Below are 20,323 nucleotides of genomic sequence, written 5' to 3' on the forward strand. Positions count from 1 at the left end.
TGTGAGGCACCACTTGAAGCCAAGGCTGTTATGTAATAAAGCACAAATGAAACTGTATCCGCATATCACCAAACTTTGTTTATATTTTTCATAAACTCTGGGGCCTGCTGCTGAAATTAAACTGGTGGAGTTTTGAATGAAACCTGACAAGCACCAATAAATCACGCTAAATCATGAATCGATAACAAATGCATTCTAAATTATGAATAATGGCCGGGCAGTCATAAACTAACACAAGCACAACTCAGCAGGCCATTCATTTCATGGCAGCACAAAATAAACAGACACATTTCTTTCACAGCACTAATAAATTTCCCTGAAAAACTCAAAGAACAGTCCATCTGCTTCGAATAATTTTTAATTTCCTTTTCTGTCCTGTCCCCATTAGGTATTCCACAGAGATATTCTCCAAATTCTTTCATTTACCTCCTCCCATATGCATCCAATTACCTTTCTCCCTGTATCGGGCCAATGCCTGGTCTCTCTTGAGTATGGTGCAAAATACCCCCACCTGTACCTTAAGCAAACTTTATGCTTGTTTTATTATCTGTGAGAGGCTGTGAGTCATTCAGCTTGTGCTCTGGTGAATTTGGACTGGGCTTTTGGTTTGATGTCTTCTGACTCTGGCCAGGAACACCTGCACCTCCTCTGTTCTGTCTCCTTCCAGGCTGATCTATTAGCCGGCTAAATGGCCCAGCAGATGTTCACATGCCAGCCAGGGAATCCGCTTCTGTCCTTGTGACCGCTTCAGCAGTGATGCTGAGAGGATTTACACATGGAGGCGGTGGACGACGATACATTTGAGTTCATTTATCACTAAATCATATTTAGGTAAACAATTCCTCTGGGTGTCATCAGTGCTAACTGCATTTAAAACGACCCCTCATTTCCCATGGACCAGATAATACTTGGCTCTTTTAGCCCAGTTTGGAGAGAAAAGAAATTCTTGTGGGATTCAGATATTAACCTTGTTGATCTCAATGTACTTGGCAGAGTAATGATTTTCAAGGTGTATATAACCTGCAGCATGATCATAATGGTTATATAAAAGACACAATGTTTGATATCTATTTATACATTTTTTCTTTACAGTTGACATACATAGGTTCAGAAACATGTATTTTATACCTAATTCAAGATATAATGCTGATAACAAGGGCGTAGATCTAGTTTTGACTTTCAAACCTCACCTGAGATTCTGTAGCTCTTCTTTCAATTTGTTGATTGATATCTTTAAATCATCTCAAAAACTTCTACTTGTGTTATTTTTCATTCAGCTCCTGAACTTATGGCTAGATCTTTCACTATGATGTCAGAGCTCACCTGAGAGGCTGCAGCTTACCTGTCGGTGTGTCTCTGTATTGCTCAGGCTGCTGCTGACTAAATGATGCCTGACAGTCACAAACAAAACAGTTGGACAAGCTACAGCTAATTTATCTTATAAATAATCCATGTTATAATGACCCATATGCAATAATAACTTATCCGCTCTTTGAACAGGGGAAGGATGGGGTTATATAAATATTTTTCCTAATAATGTCAAAGAAAATTAGTCACTGATTACAGAGCATTCTTTTAGCTAAGCCTGGCTGATACTTACACTTTGGTTCTTTAAAAAGGACTTGAAGTCTTAATTTGCTTTTGGGAGCAATTGCCGTCCAGAGTAATAGTTCTTTGATTAAACGACATGTCTGACCAAGAACTGTAAATCATCTAATGCCTGAAATGTAAATATGATGTTAGTTTTGCCCAGTAAAGAAGTTTTCAATTGTTATGTTTAAAACATTTAAGCTATGAATAAATACTAACTGCTTCAAATTCACCATTGTTCATCACAGACTCTACCACTACCAGACCTCTGCTGGGCTGCAGCTAGTCGAAAACGTGTAATACAGTTTGAAGCGTTGCCAGATAATCAAGCCGAGTATCCCCCTATTTCACTCTTTATCATAATAACCCACTTTTTTGCAGAAAACACACAAACCTGGCAACTTGCAGAGATCTAACTGGTAACATTATATGGATTTAAAATGGCAAGATCGTTTGGAATTGGTGAAAATATTGGTAGGGACAATTCAGTTACACCTTAACATTGGTAGGAACATGTCCCTACCATCCATATCCAAATCTTCGCCCATGGCTGATAATGCAACATACAGAGATTTAGTTACCTAGGTTGCCTCTCTTGCCTTTCCTCCCTTCAGAGTACAGTATAAAAATCAACATATCCGAAAATGGTTGGAGGAAATTTAAAATAGATCAATGCGACTTATGGGCTATATCTCTTAATGGCACCACTATTAAACAACCAGTCTTCTTTTCCCCAACACATCTAATTACATTTTGGCTCCATAAAAACATACAAACTGGCTGATTTAGGTTGAAATACACTCTCAACCATCAGCTTTTGGTGTATCAGGATGGCCACCGCCACTTGAGGCACCAACTGTGCACAGCAGCTGAGGCCATGGCAGTCGCATGGTGATCTTGTGTTCACACAATGCCAGTCCTTTCCTTCACACTTTGCCCTCATGCTCAACTGCCCCCCAGGTCATCCCAGCTCAAAATAGGCCCTGGGTATCTCTTTTTAACACTGGTGTTGTGACAGGCCGGACAACAGGATGTGGCAGCTAATGAATGCCTTAGAGACAGAAAGTGTCTATTAAACAGTTGGAAAAAGTGGACACCAGTTACAGAATAGAGGACAGTGTCGAGGACACAGGCCACATTAGAGAAACAATTACTTCTCTATTCCCTTTGATAGGCATGGGGATTGGTTGATAAGTTGATTTGGTAATTGCTGAGCCTGTGGATTTGGAATATTTCTTGGAGTAGAACATATGGTTTGATTTACTGAGCAGTTCAAGAGGACAAGCCTGACAAGTAGAGGTAGGGATTGGATGACATTTTTGGTAAGAGAGCAATAATTTATGTTTTCCCATGCCAACTATTAATACCCAGCTGGCCTCAGCACAGCGCCACTTATGTAGGTCTTAAAGGCCAAGTAGGATGTGTTGTCACTGACGTTTTTTTTTTTTTTAAATCTTGCCTGGAGGAACGAAGCACTGAACAGAAAACTGGAAACAGAGCTGTGAGTGATGTGAATATTTGTGCAATGTGCATGTGTGTATGCTGTCAATATAATCTACAGCGCCTGGCTTTATGAGTGTGATTTCTTGTGGCACCCCCAACTCTCATTACACAGGATCACAAATTTCACTGTAACTTCGGTGGAGAAACTGGGCTCAGGAGATAATATCAAGACCGGGGTGAGTTATTGTTGTTGTGAGCCGCAAAGAATTCATGCTGAGATGAGTGTGAAGGAACAAGATCTGTGCAGAGGAATACGTAGCTTTATGTGTCCAAACCCTTGATTCTTTTTAACCTTTTATGCAACATTAATAAAGAACAGCTTTAGAGTATTCTCCAAAACTACACCGAGTACTGAAAGTAAGTATGACCCATCATCCTCGACTATTTAATTAATATGTCTCTTAGAGATTTATGAGAGCAGCTATTCTATACACGTAAGTTGAGAGAAAGAGGAGGGCTGTGATAGCTGTCAGTGTAATGCTAAAGGATTGCAGTAAAGTAAAGTGCTCTTTAGAGAATTTACTGGCACAGCAAGGGATGAGGAGACACTAAAGGGTAGATGCCTGTTCCTGGACCTGACAGTTTGATGGCCGTGTGAAACTCAAGAAAGGCCAAGCTGGTTTGTTTTCAAGCCGTTTATAAACTGTGCCAACGTGCTCCCAGCACACTGGAGCTGCTAATTCATTGCTGACTTTAATCACTCATCTTGCGATCTCTCACAACACAGTCGTGAGTTTTCATGTGTATTAGAGGTAAGAGTTTGTATACATGAACGCCTGTATCTACTGAAGGTGGATAACAGGTGTGAATGGACGAGGAGGAAACAGCTAGCTGGCTATGTCCCAAGATTAAAAAAACAACAACATAGTAACACCTTTAAAACTCACTAATTAACACTTTTACTTGTTTAATTTGCTCAAAACACAAAATAATGGCCTGTAAAACCACAACTTGTTTTACACTTTGGTTTATTTGTATGGATTAAAAAAACAAGATATTACATGTTACTCAGTGAGCTTTAGCTGTGTCGGTTAGTGGATTTTTTTTTATTTTTTTTTTACCTCTGAACAAAGCCAGACTCCCTGTTTCCTCGTTTTCAGTTTTTATGCTAAACTAAGCTAATTTAATTGTGTCCTCACTCTAGAACAATGGGCAGGCCTGAGAGTGGACTCTATCTTCTCATCTAACTATTGGCAAGTAAGTGAATAAGCACATTTCCCACAAAGTTGAACTAATCCTTTTAGGATGTTGTTCTTCAGCTGTACTAATCTACTCTATTATATACAATCTATTGTGATAACAGGGTCAGAATGAGGAAATCATTTTTACAACCTGATCTCACAGAAATACGTGAAATGACCACGAACTCTTAACACCACATTATGTGGTGGTGGTACATAAAGTGTTAAAATTACGTGCTGGTACTGTGGAAACAATGCCAATGGAAAATCAATTAGCATTCTTTGTCGTAGTAGACACACAAACGTCCTGGTTCAACAATGTCATGCAATGGGCGGTGGCTAATGTTTTCTAGTCTAGAAATTTATTATGGTTATTTTTATTGTCATTTGACTGAATTTCCTTAGTTACAATTTTTTGTTCTCTAAAATCATTGTATTGTGTGTGACATAACTGTAATTTTGATATGAGGGAGGTTTGAAGGAATGCCAAAGCTTTAGATGTGCCAAATAGATTTTTCCCCTTACGTTATTGAAAAGGTATTTATATTCCTCTTCTATCATTTCCCTTTTAATAATAATAATTCAAAAAATGTTGATGATGAAAACGATTGTGAAGACCACTCCCCCGCATTGGAATGATGACTTTGTTAACTATGATATGATGACAATGCTCATGCGTGGTTAACGTGACCTTTTGCTTTATTGTGAATTTGCAAATAATTCAGTTTGATGTGATTTGAAAACACGTGAATACTAGAGCTCCAACATCATCTGTGTTTAATAAATATTTGTGGTTCCCTATACTTTGTTGCAAGGCATTCATAGATGCCCAAAACATCAGCTCTGGCCGGCCATTGACTCCAGTGTTAACTCAACCGTGGTGCTATGAGACGCTTTGAGCATCAGCCCCATTGGAGAACCGAGGGTGGGAGGACCCACCGTCTGGAAGTATTTTCCCCACTATCAATTCCCATGTTAAAGTTTTCTTTTAATGATATGATATTTTCAATATTTCTCAACACAAAAAACATAAAAGTCTGTTTGATAATTCACCAAAACGATAGGTCAATGTTATGGTCATCAGTTTGAATTATTTCTCCTTTGATTCTGAGAAATCAAGTTTTTTCTGTCAGTTTTGGATAGCAGAGGGCTACATTACCCATGATCCTCAGCCACCATTGCTATGGAGAAGAAGCTAGTCCACTTTATGTTACATGTCACAAAATTGTAATTGCAGAATTTATTCCAAACGGATTAAGATTTAGTGTGCACGTGCTTTATGGAGTCCCCACTTCGCACGCACACACACTCACAACGCTGGAGTGTTTTATTGGATAACATGGCTCAATATTAAGTGAGGAAGACTCTTACGTTTTAAGAGTGATGATTTCATTTCAAATATCCTCAGCCACATATTCATGGAAAATTAAATTAGCAATTTCCCATTTTACAATCACAGGCTATAAAACGCCTTTTGTTGACAGAGATAGTGGCATTTGGATTGGGATGGTTGTGATTGTGGCCGATCGGTGGCAATTTGAAATGGAATGAATCCTAACCACGGCAGACAACCCAAAACAGGAGTCGAATGCGCCAAGTCCACCCACAGCACAATGCCCTTCCCTAACCCTAACCTGTATTTACACTAAATTGCATCAAATCTTGTACAGTGGCCACATAAATGGGATGAAAACAGGGTTCAATGGGCTATGTCATGCTGTCATATAATCCCAAAGCCAAGAATCATAATGATCCAAAAAATCTCCAGGGTTGTGTAAATAGTAGCCTATGCATTTCTGTCAGAAGCCTACTGGATATGCTTACATGCCTTTATGCTTCCCTTGACTATAATTAAAGGTGACCTCACAGCGCACACAAGCTATAAACAACAAATTACAAACAACTTAACTGGCTGCCATCACTTTATTGGCTGAGGTCCTTCAGTTGTGGGGCTACCCTTTTATCAACATCTGGAACACAATATGTGCAATTAAGATACAAATATACTTCTTACATCTTGTTTCATAAGTAACAAACTACATTTATCTGTATTCCTACAACACAAGGATCCACAGGCATTATATTTATATATGATTTGTCTCTGTAACCAATGATTGTGTGCAAATAAACAAAAGCAAGCAATATGAATGAATGATTTGTGCATGAATTCTATTATCAAAATCTTTTTGCATAAACCTAAATAAATATTTCTAGTTTTCAATTCAACTTCCTGTTGAAATTGATATGAAATTTTAAGAAAAAAAATTACACAAAAAAGAAATTGATCAGTAAGTGTGTCAACCTTTATTTTTGAAATTATTTAAAAAAAACAAACTGAAATATGAAAGAATGTCTAATTAATATAATTGTGTATAAACATGACAATGCAGGTTTTGGGCCACCGTGACCCACCAGAACAGAAAAATAAATGTGAACTCCAGCTTGTGTAGTTATTGTGGGCTTGTTGTCAGCTCTATATATTGTTGTGTTGGCACCCAGGTGTCATCCCACTTTGCCAGTGCCAGGAAATGAAAGAAAAACACATAAACACACACAACACAGGTTAAAAGGATAACTTCAGTTGTGATATATGAGAATTTCTAGGTAGAAACGTGTCTTCTGTATTCATATGTTGTGCTACAGACAATTTCACCTTAAAACTGAAAAAAGTTTCTACATTATGCACTGGCTTCTTCTCCATAGCAAAGGTGACTGCGGCTCATGGGTATTGTAGAGCCTTCTGCTATCCAAAACCTGTTTTATAAACATCTGGAGGACAATATGTGCAATAAAGATACAAATGTACTTCTACTTCTAATTGTGTGTAAATAAACAAAAACTAGTAGTATGAATGAATTAATTGTAACTCAACTACTTTTATTATTCATTATTATTATTATTATCCCACTTTGCCTATACCATGGCCAGTTGTCAACAAAATGCCACAGGCTATGTTATCAAATTAGAAACATCAGTATCAGCGTATGAGTAGTTATAATCACTTTAATCATCTTTGAGCGAAGAAACCAGGCTGCAAAGATGCCTGGACTGGATATAAGCATATCCAGTAGGTATAGGCAGAAACATGTCACTAGAAACTGAATTTGAATCATTTATATTTGAATTTGTATTGTTTAACTGGAATAATTGCATTAAAAAACTGAATTTGAATCACATAATTTGAATTTGTATGGCTCAGCTTGAATAATTGCATTGAAAAACTGAATCTGAATAGTATAATTTGAAACTGAATTTATTAGTTTGGAACTGAATTCCAATAAACTTGAAACTGAATGTAATATTATGAAAATTAATTCAGTTGCTCTGAAACTGTGTTTGATCCTCACTGAAAATTCGACCACTTCCACATTCAGTTCTCACAATTCAAATTCAGTTCTTGCAATTCAGTTTAGGAAGGTGTAGGATATCATATTATTAAAAGAAAACCTTAACATGAGAATTGACAGTGGGGAAAGTACTTCCAGTCCTCCCACCCTCCGTTCTCCAATGGGACTGATGCTCTTATAGCACCCGGTCAGGTTAGCATTGGAGTGGATTGACGACCAAAGCAGTTGCTCTGGGTGTCTATGAAAGCACAGGGTAAGAAGAGTGTATCATGTGACATTGCCATGGTAATGACCGAATCTTATGAATATTTATCTTCTTCTGCTTCATTATTATTATTATTATTATTATTATTATTATTCTTAATAAACAACAAGAAAACATCATTGTCTGTCTGTGTCTCATGCGTACAGTATTTAACTCCTGCTCTGTGACATACTGCAGCAGACAGAACTCAGTTCCTCCTCTGTCCATTTTTAGTCCACAATGCCCCAAACTGTCCTCAACCTCACAGCCCACAGAACATCCTCATCCTGGGCCATGGTGCTAATCCTGGGTCCCAGCATTCCTCTCCAGTTCACAGGACACTTGTCAGCTCCTCAGGGCACAGATGCTTGCCTGTCAGAGCCACTTCAGGGCGATGGATGGAAGAACAGGCTGCGTAGTGCTTTCTGTCTCCTCAGTGTTAACTTACAGTGGAAAATGCTAAATGCCTTTGACCCTCTGTCCATCAATGAGATAGTCAGATGTCACTGTGGTTTGAAAGAAGACCTTTAGATGAGGAAACTTTGGGTGTGTGACAATCATATTATACTAAGTTATTATCAGCAAGGTCTTTCCAGGTAAATATATTGGAACAAACGCATTAGTAGTCTAATATCCTGAAAGGAAATTCTGGTACTTTTTCAACCTTGGTGTTATTCTCATATTTTTTGGACATTATGACTATTGATCATGATGACATTTTACTTACCACCAATGTTTAAGAGATTTTTAGAAATGCCGACCTTGGAAGGAACAATGCTGATGACTGTCTGCCAGAAAGTAAACACACAAATGAGTTCCTTGGCATTTCCTGTAGCACTTGAAGTAAAGTGCACAGCACAAGTACAGCATTTAACTACAACTTAATTGTGTAGTAGTAGTTAATGAAAACTGCAGGGTTGTCATTTTACTTGTGTAATTTGAAAAACCTACAGACAAAAAAACAAATCCTCTCGAGTTTGTTGTTACTTCTCTTGAAGCAAACACTAGCTTAGTGGGGCACACTTGGGCTAGCGTTAGCTACTTTAGCTAAACTGTGCTAGCACAGCAGGTATCCTAATCAAGAATCATTAAAACTACTGAAATGTTGCGACAATAGTCTGACTCGGAGCCGAGGAGAGCAGCAGGTGAGCGAAATGTCAATCACAGCTGTCAATCAACACCCACACATCAGACATTAAAGTTACTATAAGTCCTCAAATCTTATTAATGGAGCAGTGATTTCCAAAATGACCATCAGTACACTTTAGCGACTGAGACCATAATGACTCATTGAAAGAAATTATTGAATTTCTAGAGAGAAGTTAACACTTTTTAAATGGGAGTCAGCTGGAGCCAGGGATTTTTAAGGGCCAGCATCAAGCAGTCATTGGTGGCTGCAGTCATTGGTGAAGCCAATGCCGAAGTACTGCATCAGCTTCAGCCTCAAGCTGTGGTGGGTGCCACTTGGTTTTTTCGGTTGGACTCAAAAGACAAGTGTTTAAGAGTTAAGTGTTTCAGGGTCTCTTGCCATAGTCCTCGTTTTCTACAATGGAGTAAATGTCTTCATGACCTGTAGTCATAATGGACAAAAACATAAAAAGCACCCAGGTAGACAAATACTGGAATTTCCCTTTCAAGTACAGCACTCAGTCAAGACCACATTTACAATACAGGGGAAAGATATCCGATTCTGTTGGGCTGTGTATTAATCCAACTAAAGTTTCACTGTTACGAAACCAGAGACAAAATAAAAACATCATGTCTTCCTTTTCAATTTTATGTGTCTGTTTATTGGGATTTAATTACTGCTCTTGGGCAAGTTCAACACACTGCACTGTTATCTAAAGTATCAGTCAAAATAGCACTTGGTAAGCACCAGTTGACGTGGGACTTGAGAGACACCAGGGACATGGTCGTTCCTGATGGCTCCGGTTTCAGTGCTGCATGATTGAGGCTGTCAACCTGACAGGCCCACCTGCCCAGTGGCTACAGCCAGCTGGCCCAGACAATGATTAACAGCGAGCGTAAACTTACTCAGCAGGGTCTCAGACACATTTGTGCATTCACTCACACGTAGGAGTGTTACATGATGCTAAAAGCTATTACAGAGCAGGGGTCCATACCAAGGCAGGAATGTCATCCATAAATGTTTAGAGCAACTGCCCTGTGCAGTTATCACTTTTCAGAAAGAGAGACTGGCTCTTGTCAATAGAAGCATGATTCCAGAGATCAATGGAGCAGATTTATGCACTGTGGTATATGGGAGATTACCCCCAAACCTGAATTCCATATCTGCCTTGAGCCTTCACCCCCTGCTTCCTCCATAAAAAGAAAATGACATCATAAAGAGTAAACTGGGCTTGAGATCAGACTCCCTGGCTCTAATCCCTTGGAGCTTTTTGATACCTTTGATTTTCATTTTTCAAGGGCGGCATACTATTAATCTTTTGGTGGGGTGTAAAAACTAGCTCTGGGAATGCTCTTCAAAAACCTGCAAGCTCTCCACTGTTTTTTCAGAAGAGCAAGGTCTTTGACTGGAACATTATCAATGTTACAAACTGCATTCTCCTTATCATACCTCATTCTCCTTGGAAGTTCTTATTTGGTGCAAACTAGTCAGCGAGAAAACAAATAAAGAGCAGTAATGCAGGTGTATGCCTGATAAAATCAGGCTCAATATGACAACCATATGCTAAGTAACGACATTCTCTTAAATGCCAACATTGCTACCACATGGTGCTGATTAGGATAAAATAAATTTATTCAACCTTTTTGGTAAACAGTTAGACAGGGCAGAAGATCTGCTTGTCAGTGCCTCTAAGAATCACTTTCACTTGATTCTGGGGTATGCCATTGTTGTTTTTCCAGTGACAGTGTAACATTACTGCATCCAATGATGGTCCTCGGGCTGACTTGCTATTAGCAAAAAAGACAAAATGGGTAACTGTAGATGAGAATATGCACCATCAAAAGAGATTATTCACAACCTGGCAACACAAAGTGTGTTATTCCTAAGGACTTACTACTGATCTGTTAAACATTGGTTAATAGTTTAGTATTTTTTAGTATTATTAATTTAATACAACCTCTAAAACCCAGCTGAGGTTGAAACAAATGCCTAATTGCAATCAGATGGTTCTTGTAATTTAAATTTTTTTTTTTGTAGTGTAGCACCTCTAGTCCTAACCAATGATAGAAATAGGGATGCTAACATCTACCTAGGTTTGGGAATGGTATGCCTTGAATGTTTCACGAGAGGAGTTGGTGTTGATTTGAACAGTTAGTTTTATTGCCCTACAGCAATAACACAACATATGCGGTGCTGATTTTTGTATATGAAAAAAAAAAAAAAAATAGAGCTCTTAAAATAACAAATAAAATAGTAAAAATAATAAGTCTCTTCTGAGTTGAAACCTTCAACTAATGCTCCTTGAAATGAAGAAATTTGAAATCCAAAGAGTTCATTTCCTTGTCCTTGTGTGTGTTGAATGTACTACTACTATGACTGCTTCTACACAGGCAGAGGTAATAGTGTGTCTGTGTTCTTATCTGTTGTCTGAATGGATGAATCAGGCTTGTCAGATGCTTTCTGTGGACAGATTCTATGGTAGGCCACACCGCTTCCACGACCGTCCACAGTCTCACTGGGCTGGGCTCGCCATCATGAAATCCTTCAGATTCTATATGGTAGTTCAAAAAAACCAACCTACACAAATAGTATAGAGTAATAAGTTATTCAGTTCACTCTCTGTTTATAACATTAGACCTCATTAACTTCTTCATTTAGAACATCTTATAATGTATAACAACTGGTATTTTAGCACTAATAAATGAATTACAACGGTATGGATTATTATATATCACAACAATTGGTATTTTAGCATTAACAAATTAATTGAGTGAATTGAATGAAACTGAATGAATAAATGAAAAATATATTTTCCCCCCTATTTTTTTCCCTTTAACAATCCTTTTTAACCCTTTTTATATAATTTTAATGTGTTCCACCCTAACATGAATTGTATTATCACTACTTTCTTACTTAATATTTATATTTTAACAACCAAAATCTGTTCAATCACAATATAGTTGTACTACAAACCATTAAGGTGTGTTAATCTCACTAAAACCGGATGGCTAGAATGTCACAATATAAGTGCATTGCACCTTTAATTCTTCACAACACTATCAGCTGTCCACCAACCAAAGCTAGTAATTAGCTTAGCGATTAGCATTAGCAATCTTTTTAGGACATTAATTCAATGATACAATATGCACCAAAGTACGCTGGAAACATTAGGACAACATTCTAATATTCCTGATTGCTTTTTATGAAAGTATCTGAACTTAAACAGTAAGTATGGTGTAATATTTTCTCACAGTGGCTGGCAATTAGTTTAGTGTTCAGTATTAGCATAAGAAATTTGTTCTTCAACTCACCCGAGTTTCAAACACTTATAACTCGACAGAAACTGCCCACCTCACGTTCACACCAGGGATTCTGCTAAAAGAATGGTTATTAGCATTGATGGATCGAAATAATCAAATTTTAGGATATTATGTGGCATTTAATGTGATTAAATTATTTTATCCCCATTCAGGTTAGCAGAGGGCTAAACAGAAGTTAGCTGGATTGGCCGGTTCAAGTCTCTAAAATGTCAATAGAGCATGCGTTTTTAATATGGTGTCAAACCTGACACCATATTAAAAACTCCAGTATACTGTGAAATACAGAGAGATATAGCTGGCGGTGATAGGCTAATCAGCATTGTGTGGACTTGTTTGGCAAGGGCTTGAATGTAATGTTCATTTATAAATAAAAGTTCTGTACTGCAGGTTTAACAAATAATATCTGCAATAATTCTAAGCTTGCAAACAAGTACAGATAAACAGGCCTACATGCAAACCGACAAAAAAAATTAGCATTTGAAAGGGATTTTAGATAAAAATAACTTAAGTAATTTCTTGGCACTAAGAATATATATCTTATTAGCAACATTGGAGGTTTGTTTGGAATAAAAATAAGTTGTCAAGATAACAACTATGAGTCAAGATAACCACTATGATGAAACAAACAGAATTTTAAACATCAGATGTCACCTCATATGTTGCATTTTGGACCACATGGTTTAATTGCAATGGGATTTTTTGTAAGGAGATTTAATTTACTTACTGTGCCAAAAACATGCCATATTATGAACTTTTGTATTACCTTTAGTGTATATGTTATCATCCAGGATAGCAGTTAATTTAAACATTTGCTATAACATTTTAGGAAGTGGATGTTTTCAGTAATCATTGGTTAAAACATAGAAGTAAAATATTGACCACTTTTTAAAATGACACAAGTTAAACCCTTTGATTTGCCTTTTGACTTTCGTTACTGCTTCCCATTTTATCATACACTTTCATTATAGGGAGTTGGAATTGTGCATTGAAATAAATAGTTCTGGATAGTTATCACAGTCCTGCTTATACATATGAAGCAGATGAATCTTGGGGTCTGCATCACATTATTCCAGGGCTAATGACGTAATACATCCACGATGGGTAATGTATGGAGCCATGCCTCCAAACCGCAATAAAATGAAACGCTTCACAAGAATCCCAAATGCACATTATCATCGTCTGTTAATTCTAGAGGGTAAACTTGCGCCTGGAAAAGAAGAAGAATTGGAGCCCATTTTTTAAGCCAGACATTTGTTAGTTATGTAGATATCGATAAGGAAACTCAGCGTACAGGGGATAGTTAGTATTCTGGAAGGGCTCGTGGAAAAATAGGCTGTTTTTTATCCCTCCTGTGAAACACCGCAGGCCACACCATTGCTCCATCTCCAATTAATTTCTACACCCCATTCATATTACTCTTCTATGTAAGTGCAACGTTTTCTAATTGCATTCATCACCAAAACCCTCACTTAAGTTCCCTCAGTATATTTATTATCACGCTAACTGGGTCTAAATTATTAAACCTTAATGATGTGGGCTCTGAAAATATGTTGTCCTTTATTTTCCCCACAGAGAATCAATGTTATACATTAGCAGTATAAATTAAGTAATACTTTACCTAGGCATGGTGCCGCCTTCAATATTCCCTCTCAGTGAAATGTATTCTCACAGTCTGGTGGCTTGCGGGTGCCTCTGGGGAGGGGATGATATAGTTCATTCTAATGAAAGAGCTAGGTGCTGCTAATGGTTTAAATGATACATTTGTGCAAGAACAGCAGAGAAAATACATACGAGAGATCTGGCGAAAACAAGATAATTCAGAGTCCCGCGGGGATATGATGTCATGGGACACACAGAATATGCTGAGGCTCCTGGGAGGCCTCAAATGCAAGGAGCGACTGCATATTCTAGCGTGATATATGTGGGTCAGTAATAGAAATGGGCAATATATGGTAAAGTCCATCACACTTAAAGGTTAATTACAATAGCCACAGTAGTCCTACCTCTTTATGACGAAATTGGTTGTTATTAATCAACTTTAGAGTGCCTTGTAACATTATAATGTGTGGAAACGCATAATGGTCTGACACAATGTCTCTGTCTTTTTGGGATACTTAAATAAGACCTTTATGTGAAAATTATTGCAGGAAAAGTGCCAATTAGCAAACTAAATCAAAATTTCAAATATGCTGCTATAAAAGACAGGTTTGTCTGCATTTGTGTAATCATTACAGTTAAAAAGCAGTTGAAGATTGAACCATTAACATTATTTGAAATAACTGATGTCTTTAATTTAAATTCCTCCTTATTATTATCTTTTCAACAAATCTAAATTGATTCCTGTGCAACCTCTACTTTTCAAGGTGGGAAGTAGCCTCTAGATAAACGGAGATTAGGGAGCATTGTCTCATTTCAAGAGCATCATCCATAACACCTTCCCTCAGAGTGACTTCAATTACATTAACAAGCTAAATGCTACTGTGAGGGGGCATTTAGAGGTAAAAACACAGACGGCTGCTACAAAGGTAAAGCCTGTGACTGATGACACACAGGTTGAGGAAATACAGAAGAGAGAGCACATCTGAGCAAGGTAGCTTTGATATTTGCCAGACAGAGAAAAGGACTAAGCTCCTCCTGCCTTGTGTCTCCTGCTACCAGGATAAATCCCCACTGATCGCTAATTGTGCGATTCTTCTTGTCTACATCAACTTCAGGCCGACAGGTTATTTCAGCTTGTTATCGGGAAAACATTTATCCACTTGGAATTATTACTGTGCGAGGGCCTCTGGTGAAACACAAACAGTAGTGAATCTTGTAGAGTTATGGTAAGGCCCCTCCTCATTAGATGGCCAATCGACTGGCGGAGCGGAGGGCCGAATCCCAGCCCTTTATTGAGTGTTAAGGAGACACAGACTGACATTTACATCTCTTGCTTCTTCATGACTGGCTAGAGAGAAAATGGCTGCCATAGATCCTGGCTCTGAGGAGCGGCATGTAAGGTCAGACAGTGAGACGCATCTTCATCTCTGAGCAATGCTTCATGGACGATATAGCACATTTGCAACACAGAAGAAAATAGGATGGAGGCAGAAAATAGAATACAGCGGATGCTTGGTAAGTAATATGTCATTTTGATGAGTGCGCAACTTGGCTGCATAGAACTAACGTTGTTCTCTCAGGACAACCGAGCTCCCCAAAAACAAACCTAAAAGATGTAAACAAGACAAGTCACCTAATCTCATCTTGTCTGTATTGACTTATTGAGCATAAACAGAGGAAAACACTGTTGTGGATAAAGCACCCCCATACACCCAACAAACCACTACGGCCCTCCGCTTCTGAGGTGCTCTTTTCATTCAGTGGCAATTACAATCCACACCTGGCAACACAGAAGACATCCCGATGCCTAACAATGTCGCAGAGGAACTCTATTCCAAACTACCTTCCCAAATTGGCTCTGTAGCTTCGACCCAATTAGGGCTGAAATATGGTAACTGCGTCAGCCATTACAGAGCCGTGGAGACTGTGCGGGGAGAACTCTTGAAGGTTAGGAGGGGGTACACTTCAGGAGTGATATGTTGTGCAGACTTGTGCTTACACAGCAGAAAAGAGCGCCGTGACGAGGGGACAGCAGAAAGAAGCAAAGGAGGGATGATAAATAAACACTATCCTGTGGACATATTAGAGTAGCGGGGAACACAAGAAAGATTAGTGTTTCAGCCAAAGACTAGACTTATTCATATCAACCTCTTCTCTGTACCTTACAGGGTTATGGGGATCTATTGTTAAATGGTAATTCTGTCTGTCAGTGCCTAATGTAATGAGCCACAGTCTTAGCATAATCTTGCTGAATTTGCATTAGAACATGCAGTATTTTTACCAATTTATTACGAAATATTTTTTCTCTGCAAACCAATTCTGTCCACTACACGCTGTATATAATAAAAAATAAAACCACATCTTTTTTAAAGAATAAAATACAGAGTGTACAAATCAAAGCATTAAATATGCTTATATTACACAAAGAGAAGTATAATACTTTATAGTCGCTCATCAATATCACAGGACATTTTAGAATACCTGCATAAAATAACACACCGCCTTCCCTCTCTTTCTTCCTGGATGGCTGGCTGTGGCCTACATGTGCTCCTGACACCAGGGTAACTAATGTTCCCTGTGCCGGCAAATGATTCTGATTTGATATAAGCATTCAAACCTGTCTGCCTTGAGATATGGCGTCTGTCACCCTCCACTACGATTGATTCCCCCTTGCCCTTAAATGCAGTGCTTGCAATGCAAGCCAAGGACACTCGCCTGCCTGGTCAAGTAATGACAATCGTCTTTAAGGAGTAATGGCCCAAACGCTGCTTTTGAAATGTTACCAGGCCGCATCCAATAATGAATTCCCGGTCGATGACACATTGATAGATTCCTATTCTTCAGATGAGACACTGTAGCTGCAGTTTAATTGACAAGAAATGAATTCAGGAGGTTGGGAAGGAAAGGCAGGGATGAGATGGCGGGAGGGAGGAAGCAAGAGGGGGACTAAATTCTGTGTGATCAGCAAGGTTTCAAACAATCATTGGCGAAGTGAAGTCTCTGCCATATCTATAAGTCATCATGTTTTATAGGCCATTAGGATATCCAGAGAAGGGCCGTGTGGAGACCGTGGCTTTTTGTCGAAATTAAAATGTCAGAGAGGAAGAAATAGAACAAAACAGGGAATCTGCAATTAATTACCTGGCCATAAAAATTCAATAATCGGGAAGCAATGCTGTTTTCCGCACAGCAGTACTCCTGATCACAGCAAACTGGAATAGAATACATTCATCTCCCCAAATTACATTTCTAATCTAAAAGGGGATATACTTGAGAGGGAAAGGACCTACAGTGTGAGTGGAGTACTATAAACAGTCTGTAGCTTACTGTACTGGGTAAACTCCGATATAGAAAACCTGTGCAAAACCCAAATATCTAGAGAATCCATGCAACATTCTCAAAACATACACTGACCTTTGGTTTAAATGTGGCCAGTTTTATATTTACACTGTGATCCACAGCACTGATATAGTAGAACTCCATCTTTTTCCCCATTGTTGAATCTTAGCCTGAACCTCAGGCTAAGAGTTGTTACCCTGAGGTAATTGCATCTAATGATTTTCAGAATGATACATGTCATCAGCATATCCCAATGGAAATTCAATAGTATAAGTGTTGTTAATGTGAGACAAGATGCAGTGTAATGTAAGTTTCATTGACTTGTCAGTTGAAGTGGACAGAAAATCTCTGCTAACGCAATGCTCAAGCTGGATAAAAAATATATAGAGAGAAATTCCAAGTGAGATAATAAGGACGTCCAGTCTGGTCTGTCCTGACAGTCTATGTAATCTGTTAAAACTTTTATCACTTTGTCATATTTCACACTGACAGAAAAACTGACTCCTGCTTACTCAAGTGCCCATATTTACCAGTATGCATTGCATGTTAAGGCCTTGATGGCTGTAGCAGTAGAGACACCAAACTTTGGGATCAGTCTGACAATTTCTGTAACTTTCTGGAACTGACAAGCACGACCACTTCAAGCCAGGTTTGTAGAGAACTTCTCTCTAAAACACTCTTTTTTCATTCTTTACAAAACTATTTCAGAAATATTTTATGTTTACAAACAACACTATGAATACATTTCATAGTTCACGATGAACTCTTTTCCTTTCCACTTTGGTTGAACACCATGTCGTACAAACTACTGATTTGTTCTCTTGTTTGTGTCTCTTTTGACTTATCTTTGAAGAAATCTGACCCTTGAATGCATATTACAAATGAACTTCCTGCTTGGCTTCTGCATTGTGCTGTCCATTACAATGGTGTTCTTCCCCTAGCAGAGGTGGCACGCACATACTATTTTCATACACTACCTAAGTTTAACACATATTAAATGTCATGGTTGGAAAATTTATAAAACATTAATAATTTGTCTTTGTGTGTTGATCGATGTGTGGTGTCAACAGTTTTACAGTTCCCCATTATATAATAGCAATACATGGTGGTCTACATACTGTATGTTGCTGAGAAAAATTTTCAGCAAACCTGGTTTTCCTGCTCTATATCCAGCTCTCTTAATACATCAATGATTATGACATACACCTAATATAGGCATGGGAGATAGTTGTACAGGTTGCACTTGGGCAGGTAACTCAGGTACAGTTCAACATTGATGGACTAGCTTATTAAATGAAAAAGTGACATTTAAGTCAAAGTTCCATGAAACTTATTTAATATTGAAAAAAAATCATGTCATCAGAGAAGCAATAAAGAAAATGGAAGAAAGGAAAGAAGAGTGAATTATAGATGTACAGTATTAGAAGCCTATTCAAACGTTGATGATTAATTGCAATTTTGCTGGTGGGATACCTAGTAGGGATGTCTGCTCAATCAGGTATGAGCCAATTAAGACCTTCTTTAATTGATCAGTATTGGCCTTATGTAGCCCAATTTAGTTCTGATCCCCGATTTATTGTAACCCATTTGCCCTTGAGTGGTGTCTGGGATGAGGTTCTAAAATGGTCAGAAATGTAATTTGAGGACAAAACGTATGCAATAACTACCATAGTACAGTAGTTACTGTTGTTTTGAATATAAATCTAATATTTAATTTATATTGTCTCATATTTATGCTTTTTTTCTGTTCAGGCATCTTGTCCCCTCTAAAACTTAGTTATATATCAAGGTGAGGGAAGGGTAAGGGCACTTGGGCACATTCTTCAGGATGCCTTGTAGACATGAGGCACAGACTCCCACAGCAGAGGGTGGTCTGAAGGCAAGGAGGAGTGGTTTTAATTTAAGGAATGCAGCTATGCTATATTTCACCCTCTGCTGTTGTCTCGCATTATCTTGGTAAACATCCCAGGTACTAATATGATATATTTTCGAGCAGGCGGTGTTTCATCCTGCTCCCTGCGTGATTGATGAATGACGGAGGGATGAAACAGGGACAGAGATTTATGGTGCTCCAGCGCATAGAATATGTATGATTATCAGCTGTGTGGTGAAAGCAGCTCAGTTTGAGTGATAGGCACATGGAGAGAAATCTACTAAATGACTCCATTCCCCCTGAGAAGTCACAGGAAGAGGGTTTTTATCTCTGTCTATCTCATTCTGGCCCTCTCGCAGACATTTGTAGGTATGTTCTTGAAGACGATTGGAAATGCAGTGACCAAAAATCTATGAAGCTTCGCAGAGTAAAACTTAAATCAAGGTATGCATAGCATGCAACATAGGCTTTACTATCAAATAAATTCATGTTTCATAGTCTTTTTCAGCTTTGTGGGGTTAAATCTGTCTCTGGATCACACTGGTTTACAACCTTTTTACAATTTTTACTAAGATGCATAGAAACACTCACTTTGTCTATAATCATCAGCCTCTGAAAAGGTGGGACAGTAATTGTCAGAGTGAAATGCTATACTTTATCTTCTGTTATACAGTAATTCTGTCTAACCTCTGATTTAGTTATAATACCCATTGGCATCTCTGAGTGCCTTGAACAGTCAGCTTCTAATTGATCGATAGGACGTCATCATAAATCCCAAATCCTATGCACTTTATTGATCCTTCCGCAGTGCTCGCTGCTTCTCTGCATATGTGATTGCCTCGGCCCGCACACGCGCCAAGTATCAGGCATATTTTATCCACTGGGGGCATTATCATATGCAGACTGCATTGTTTTCTGCATCTGTGAATTACTGCTTGCCAGCATGACTTGAATGACACCCTAGAGAGGACTTCATTTCCTATTCACCTTAATTTATATTTACACGAGGGTCATAAATAACGCTAATGCACCGAGGCAGTTTGGTCCGAGTAATTGTTTATTTGCTTCCTAGTGGACTTGCTTGACAATATTGCTAATGAACACTTGAATGTCTAGCTTGGAATTACATCAGAGGGACTCTGTTACATGCTGAACATGTATGAGAACGTCACTTTGTGTACTTGCACTATTCACAGTT

General features: G+C 38.4%; 1 protein-coding gene and 1 long non-coding RNA gene across 4 annotated transcripts in view; one reads left to right on the forward strand and one right to left on the reverse strand.

The window, feature by feature from the left end:
* Nucleotides 1-20,323, reverse strand: part of lrmda (leucine rich melanocyte differentiation associated) — a 268,523-nt gene that overhangs the window by 247,571 nt on the left and 629 nt on the right. The window lies entirely within an intron of this gene.
* Nucleotides 12,066-20,323, forward strand: part of LOC137197109 (uncharacterized) — a 28,347-nt gene continuing 20,089 nt past the window's right edge. Inside the window, exons 1-2 of the long non-coding RNA XR_010931353.1 lie at nucleotides 12,066-12,219; nucleotides 15,266-15,428. This is a non-coding gene — a long non-coding RNA (uncharacterized lncRNA). The remainder of the gene's footprint in view (nucleotides 12,220-15,265; nucleotides 15,429-20,323) is intronic.

This window comes from Thunnus thynnus, chromosome 14, assembly GCF_963924715.1.
Source record: "Thunnus thynnus chromosome 14, fThuThy2.1, whole genome shotgun sequence".
In the NCBI taxonomy this organism is placed as follows: domain Eukaryota; kingdom Metazoa; phylum Chordata; class Actinopteri; order Scombriformes; family Scombridae; genus Thunnus; species Thunnus thynnus.